Source organism: Mus pahari, chromosome 16 (genome assembly GCF_900095145.1).
Source record: "Mus pahari chromosome 16, PAHARI_EIJ_v1.1, whole genome shotgun sequence".
Lineage (NCBI taxonomy): Eukaryota > Metazoa > Chordata > Mammalia > Rodentia > Muridae > Mus > Mus pahari.
In genome coordinates, this window is record NC_034605.1 from 58,863,589 (window position 1) to 58,870,593 (window position 7,005).

A 7,005-nucleotide genomic window follows, 5' to 3' on the forward strand; every position below is an offset into this window, starting at 1 on the left:
ATTTTTGCTGTGTGCTGTATGTGTTGGTATGCTATGGTGGATGATAAGCATGTGCAGACGGGTTTAGGCTGATTCAAGCTGTGGTGGCTATAGAGTCAAGTAATTCGCCCCATGTTTGGCTCCAAATAGTGGCTGAGAGCCATAAGCTGTGAAGTCATCAATGACGGGAATATTGAGGTGCCGTGAGCCAGATGCACATCCCTTTTTTGGCTGCAAGGTGATTCAATGATGGGATTATTGCGGGATGCACCCCTGCATTAGCCTAAGACAGAAGCCTTGCCCACCTAGGACCTAAAAAAGGCCTAGTTACTGGGTGCTGGATGCACATGCAAGTTTTATGGCCTAAAACAGGTGCTTCACCGACCCTCTTTATACAGCCACCCAACATTTTAATTAAACAAAAAGGGGGAGATGTGGGAAGCAGCTGTGGCCGTGGCTGTGGCCTTGTGAGCCAAGACGGCACCCTGGTTCACTGCCAAGCCCCATGATTCCCTGCTTGATTACCAAAAACCTGATTATGCGCACCTGAGTGATTACGTGCTGCCCGCCTAACGTATAGCGGTCATATAGCATGATATTGAGTCACTGGCCTATCAACACCCACCCTATCTGCGTGCATGGCTAGCGTATAGAGCGTGCTGAATGCTGATTGGATGATGAGAGACGAGTGCAGAGGGTGGAAGGGGATAAATTGGGCGATCCCAGAATAAAGTTGGAGAAGCTGAGAAGCTGAGGAGAAGCTGAGAAGCAGAGAGGAAAAGAAGCTGAATTGCTGTAGAGAGCTGGGGTGAGCTATAGAGAGAATAAAGGAAGCTGCAGCAGGAAGCTGTGAAAGCTGCTCAAACCCTGCCTTGGCGTATGTGTCGTCTTTGCCTCACCTCTTTTGGATGGAGGTTGGGGGCACGCGGCAATATGCCTTATCCTATCCCTATCACACAGTCTAGTGATTCCTGGGCATCGGCCCACCCTACTGGGCAGACTTCCTGCAGATAACATAAAGATGAACTTTCATGGATTAATGCTGTTTAGATGAATTAACCATTTTGTAGAATTCCTGACTTGATTCAAATAACTTTAGGAAGAAATCTTTAAGAAATGGTTTTAATTGATTTGCCAGAAAAATATAATGAAGTTAGAAACAAGAATAGAATGTGTCCACTCCTCATGGAAGAGTAAGTGAAGGCTGCATTATAGAAAATACAATGAGCTTTCATATTACACTACAGAGAGAAACAGGCTTGGGACAAACTTGTGATCAAGGAAAATGTTCATTCTAGGTTGAGTCCAAGGATGAGGCCACAGGTGTGTGCTATGATAAAGCCAGGCCCTGTGAAACTGTTGCTTTGAACTTATAATGAGCTTACAGAAAGAAACACTGCTTTGAACTTACTATAATAAGCATACTGTAACTCCCCTTTTGTGTACCATTTTATCTACAAGGTAACTTGCTAAAGAACTTTCATCTAAGAAGGTATAAAAAGGCCAGAGAGAAGAAATAAAGTGGTGGCTTGGGGGGATATGTGTATGCATGTAAGTATGCATGAACACTTGAGGAGTTGATGAGACAGGTGGTCAGACCCGACCAGTGTGTGGGGGTGGGGGGGTGTGTGTGTGTGTGTATAAGTGTGACTGTGTCTGTGCATATTATCTATGTAAATGGCTTTCATTCTTTTCCTTTCTTTTCTCTCTGGTTCAGGAAGAATTAATAAGCTCTAAGCCTCTCACCTTGGCATTGAAGGACTGTGAGAGAGAAGAGCACTAGCAATTAAATCTTTTCTCCTCTCAGTTCCCTGCTGCCACTAGCAAGAGATTATTACCAGAAGCCAACAGTGTTTGGGTTTAGGCTAGAGAAGAGTTTAGAGAGGTAAATATTACCAAAGGTATAACTTTTGCCCCCACAAAACGAAGTTTTGTCCCTGCAAACCACTGATGCCAACCATCGAGACCTACTCTAGCACCTGAGTGCCAGGGCAGGCCCCTGGCAGGAGTCAAGATGGTGGCTGGGTAGAATCCATCCTTGACTGCCTCACTGCCGCTGGGTTAATACTTGTTTGCTTTGTATTTGTTTTGCCTGTGGCTGGTTGTCTGATATGAAAGACAAGCTACATGTTTCAGTTGTCAGTGTACCCAGCACTCTCAATAGATGGGGTTGCTCTGATCTCTTGGCTGGGAAGCCAGGAGGCTGGGAACCTTTCTGGACTCTCCTTCAAAAAGTCTCCATCATTGGAGACCTCAAGATGCCCACTTGCCAAACTCTCTTGTCTGGTGCTGAAGGCCCTCTATTATGGTTTAACTATGCTTGGAGGTGTGGCTCTGTTGGAGTGGGTGTGTCACTGTAGATGCCGGCTTTAAGCCCCTCATCCTAGCTGCCTGGAAGTCAGTATTCTGCTAGCAGCCTTCAGATGAAGATGTAGAACTCTCAGCTCCTCCTGCACCATGCCTGCCTGGAAGCTGCCATGCTCCCACCTTGATGATAATGGACTGAACCTCTGAACCTGTAAGCCAGCCCTGACTAAATGCTATCCTTATAAGAGTTGCCTTGGTCATGGTGTCTGTTCACATCAGTAAAACCCTAAGACACCGCCTATGTCTTGAGTTCAGAAACATTCTTGGGAACCCTGAAGGATTTCTCAGGTCGCATAGAAGCTCACAGGGCTCGGCTCTTGGCCTGCTACATCAGAGCTGAGGCCTAGGCCTGGAGAGACCACAGTGGGTGGATCACTTGGAAGGACAGCAAGTCACAGTGGATAAGGACAGCTCCTCTTACCGTGCTTAAGGGACATAGCGACACAGTCACCTCACAACAGAACCTCCGGAAACTCTGCAGACCGCTTCTGCCTCAGCTTTGTAACTCACTGAGGCAGGGACTGTGGCGTTCACCACAGCGACCATAAAGCAGCCCAAGGACCAGAGTGAAGGGTAACACCGTCACCTCAGCAGGAGCTACAGTCACCTGGGAGACACCTGTCACCTCAGCAGGATCAGAGCAAAGGGTAACACCGTCACCTCAGCAGGAGCTACAGTCACCCAGGAGACACCCCTCTGGGGGTGTATATAAGGGAGTTTCTACATTGGGTTAATTACGGTAGGAAGGTCCACCCTATAGCCTATGGGCTGGTGTTCAGGGCTGAGTGAAAAGGAGAGAGCAAACCGGGCGCCAGCACTCACATTTCCTGACTGGACACTCTGCCACCAGGCCCCTGCTACGGAGGACCCTACCTTCAAACTGTGAACCCAAATAAACACACCCTTCCTCAAGTCATTTTGTCAGTGTCCCATCACAGAAACAAGAAGACTAACCAATACAGCAGGCTGTAGAGGGCCATCCTTCCTGCTCCAGAAGGCTCAACAGTTCTATGGGTCCCTCGTGTCCAGCAGACCTTCCACAGGTAGGAGGCTGGTTCATCTTTCAAATGGACATCCCCAGATCCACCCCAACGCTGCTGCCATTGTTTAAGTCGGCAGTCTCCTTGTAGAGAGGGAGGGCAGGGAACCAGGCATGCAGAAATGGTTTAACAGTGTCCTTCGGGAGACATTTCCTGGCATCATTCTGCCTCACGGTTCCTGTCTCCTGTCTCATCACCGCCTGTCACTGACCTGTACCTGTTCCCGACCAAAGTTCTCTGGGGTGGAGGTGGGTGTGGCGTCTGTACGGGACCCATCACAGGCCACAGTGGGGGCCTGCTAGATGAATGAGCTATCTCTCTGGTACCTGCCCTGTGTCACAACACAATCCCTGAGGTGTACTTGAAACAGACCTCCAGGCTGACAAAAGGTGGTCTTTCTCCATCTCCCTCTTGTATGGCTTTCTCACACTTGAACGTGGGGCTAGCATCCAGTGGGTACATCGAGTGTGGGGAAGCTGAGGGTAGAAACCTCTCTTAGCTCTTGCAGAATGGCCTGACACCAGGGCCCTCCTCAGGCCTATAGTGGCATCTCCTACCTACCCCCTAAGGCTTTCCCTGACAGTAAGTCTCCAGGCCCAAGGCTGATCAGGCCCCTCTCTGCTTTGTTTATGCCCGCTCCATAGAACATAGCACCTTAGACAGTCAATGAATGTGCAAGATAAAATGAAAACGGCCTTTTGTCAAACAAAAACAAAACACAAAGAGGGTTTGGCCCACCTCCTTCCCACTGAGGGTTCCAGAGCAAGACTGAGAACAGGGAGACACCTCAAACTTCCAGAAAGCCATCCATGTCACACTCTGGCCCCACCGACTGAGAGCGGCAACCTTCTGAGAGCGGTCACGGTAGACATGGCACTGTTCTAAGAGAGGCTTGCTGGACATGGCCCCCCCGAGTTCATCTGACTCTTCCCCATCAGGATAGGATACAGTGACCTCACGGATGACAGCACAGCTCTGACAACTCTGGATATGCCCCTCCCATTACTTATAACCGGCAGCATCAGGAGACATTCATGCCAAGGCTAATGCTGTAAGCGGCAGCAACAGCGTGGATCCAGATAGTGTCGTCCTGCCAGAAGAGCCTTATAAACACAAAGTATCTCATTGTGAGCACCATCACGAATGACCAGAGCTCAGAAGGACCAGGGTAGGGGCAACAGGGTCAAGGTCTCCACGCAGAAGGATCTTCACCTTGATCTCCTAAATACCAGGCTCAGACTCACAGTGAGACAGGCAAAGACAGGGGCTTTACAGATGCTTGTGTGGCAAGAGGTAGCGACTACCTGTGGTGCTGGGGCAATGACACTGTCCCCCACACCTCACCAACACTACAGAGGACGCCATAGGGAAGCAATGAAAACTCTCACCGCATTTAACCTCATGAGAGGTCTTTGAGCTCCCTTGTAGCAGGGGCAGAGTGATGTTAGGAGGCCAATACTGCAGCTTCCCTATCTTAAGCCAAGGCAGCCCCTCTGGCACTCAAATAGCTTAGAATTAGTGGGGCGGGGATCACTGTCTCCATTTGAGCTGTAAGGAAAGAGGGTCCAGGAAGGTTAAGTGACTCACTCCAGGTCACAAAGCGTTTGGACTGCTCTGTGGAACTAGAGTCCTCTGCTTTCTTTCTTTTCTTTTCTTTTCTCTCTCTCTTTTTTTTTCTTTTTTTGGTTTTTGGTTTTTTGGTTTTTTTTGAGACAGGGTTTCTCTGTGTAGCCCTGGCTGTCCTGGAACTCACTGTAGCCCTGGCTGTCCTGGAACTCACTCTGTAGACCAGGCTGGCCTCGAACTCAAAAATCTGCCTGCCTCTGCCTCCCAAGTGCTGGGATTAAAGGCGTGTGCCACTACCGTCTCTGCTTTCTATTCAGTCACTCCACCCGCCTCTCTGGCTGATTGCCAGAAGGATCTGTCACCTCCACCACCACCTACCCCCCAGGTGCCGTGGTCAGCTTCAGGTATCAACCTGATACACCTGGGAAGAGGGAGCCTCACCTAAGGAACTGACTCCATGGACTGGCCTGTGGGCATGTCTGTGGGGGTATTTTCTTGACTGCTAATTGATGTATGAGGCCCAGCCCACTATGGGTGGTACCATCCCTAGGCAGGCCGGTCTGGGCTATATAAGGAAGGTAGCTGAATCCAAACCTGGAAGCAAACCAACAAGCAGTGTCTCTACTGCTACTCTAGGTCATAATGCATTTAAACCGCTTACTCCTGCCATGCTGTCGCTTGAAGGATCCCAATTTTGTCATCGAAATAAACTCCTTCTAACAAGCTGTTTGGGCAAACTAGGATGCTGGGTACTCCCGCCTCAATTCTAGGCCTGTCTCCTTATAGTGAGAAGCGCGCCTAGCTCATACCTTTTCCACCGGTGAGCATACATTCCAAGCAGAAAGCCAAAGGTCCCCAGATACATGCAAACCCTCACAGCTCCAACAGAGTGACTGCTTTTCAAAGCTCGATGATTGTGAGACTGTCACCTCCCTCGAGATTGTCTCTGCCTCAGGGAGACCTGAGACTTGCTGTGGTGAGAGGTGTGGGCAGTCAGGAAGCAGCCCAGCAACCCTGCTACTGGCTGACCAGGTTTACGGGGTACCATGTCTTGCTGAATCTCTTCTTTCTCTTAGAGGAGACAGTCACAAGAGTCAGGGGAGCTTTGTCCTGGCACCCAGGAAGCTCACCCAAGTAATCAATGCCATTACCAAAGACAGCAGCATCTGGGGCCTTCTTAAAGCCCCTTAAAGGCCGTGTGCAGACCAGGCAAGTCCTTTTATGCTTCGAGGCCTGCTTTTCTCCTCACTAAAAACAGGGGCAGTACCTGTCCCTGCGCAGCCTGTCTCCCACGATGGGGACAATATAAGGTCAGATCTGTAGGAAGGTCCATGGGCCTCTGAGAAGTGGCAGATTCCTAGACTGGGACAAGGAAAGCTCGCGGTAAGACTAAGGTGCCCCACCAAGCTGAAAAGGAAACACAGGAAAGCTGTGAGGCCATGGACCAGGAGTATAAGAACCAGCTCTCCTTCCCCATGGGACCATCTGAGCAGTAAAATGAGCAATGGCATGAATTACACACCCAGTCAAGCACTCATGAGCCAACACTGAGAGCACAAAATGTATGAAGGGAGGGGGCGGGGGGGGAATGAACATCTGATCAACAGAAAAAAAAGTCACCTAGGAAATACAGAATAAAAGAAATGAGAGAAAAATCTCTGCTTCATAACCACTATGGGTTTCGAGGTCATCCTCAGCTCTTTAGAGGTTGAGGATAACCTGGTGTTATGGTTTATATATATATGCTCAGCCCAGGGAGTGGCATGATTAGAAGGTGCGGTCTTGTTGGAGTAGGTGTGTCACTGTGGGTGTAGGCTGTAAGTCGCCCATCCTAGCTGCCTAGAAGTCAGTATTCTGCTAATAGCCTTCAGATGGAGATGTAGATGGATGCTGCCGTGTTCCCACCTTGAAGATAATGGACTGAACCTCTGAACCTGTAAGCAAGCCCCAATTAAAAGTTCTTATAAGAGTTGCCTTGGAAGCCAGGTGTGGTGGCGCACGCCTTTAATCCCAGCACTTGGGAAGCAGAGGCAGGCGGATTTCTGAGTTCGAG

General features: G+C 49.5%; 1 protein-coding gene across 4 annotated transcripts in view; it reads right to left on the bottom strand.

Annotated features, from left to right (window-relative positions):
* LOC110333599 (core histone macro-H2A.1) overlaps positions 1-7,005 on the bottom strand; it is a 64,807-nt gene that overhangs the window by 49,580 nt on the left and 8,222 nt on the right. The window lies entirely within an intron of this gene.